Source organism: Tupaia chinensis, unplaced genomic scaffold (assembly GCF_000334495.1).
Source record: "Tupaia chinensis unplaced genomic scaffold, TupChi_1.0 Scaffold000606_1, whole genome shotgun sequence".
Classification (NCBI taxonomy): Eukaryota; Metazoa; Chordata; class Mammalia; order Scandentia; family Tupaiidae; genus Tupaia; species Tupaia belangeri.
Window position 1 is genome coordinate 1,229,950 of NW_006160124.1, and position 503 is coordinate 1,230,452.

Below are 503 nucleotides of genomic sequence, written 5' to 3' on the forward strand. Positions count from 1 at the left end.
GCATGCACGCACATGTGCCCGGTGTGAGTTTAAGCCACCGGGTCTGGGACTTGAACGATAGTCGACTACATGGGAGTCCAGCAACACAGCCTTTACGCTAACTCCTGGCCCCTATCTGAGGTTTCTATCCTTTCTTTCCATATGAAAGATAATCTTGCTGGGTATAGTATTCTTGGTTGAAACTGTTTTTCACTTAACACTGAATATATTTTCCAATTCTTTCCTTGTCACATTGTTTCTGATGAGAGATTTGAGGTTAAACTCACTGGATAACCTTTATAAGTAACCTGACGTTTCTCTCTTGCCAGTTTTAGTATCTTGTCTTTGTAGATTCTGCCAGTGTGGCTAAGATGTGCCTTGGAGAAGATCTTCTTTGGTTGATTCTATTAGGGGTCCTTTGTATTTCTTGGGTGTGGATATTTGAATGCCTCTCTAGATTTGGAAAGTTTTCTTCCAAGATTTCATGAAATAGATTATCAATGCCCTTATTAGTCTCCTCACCT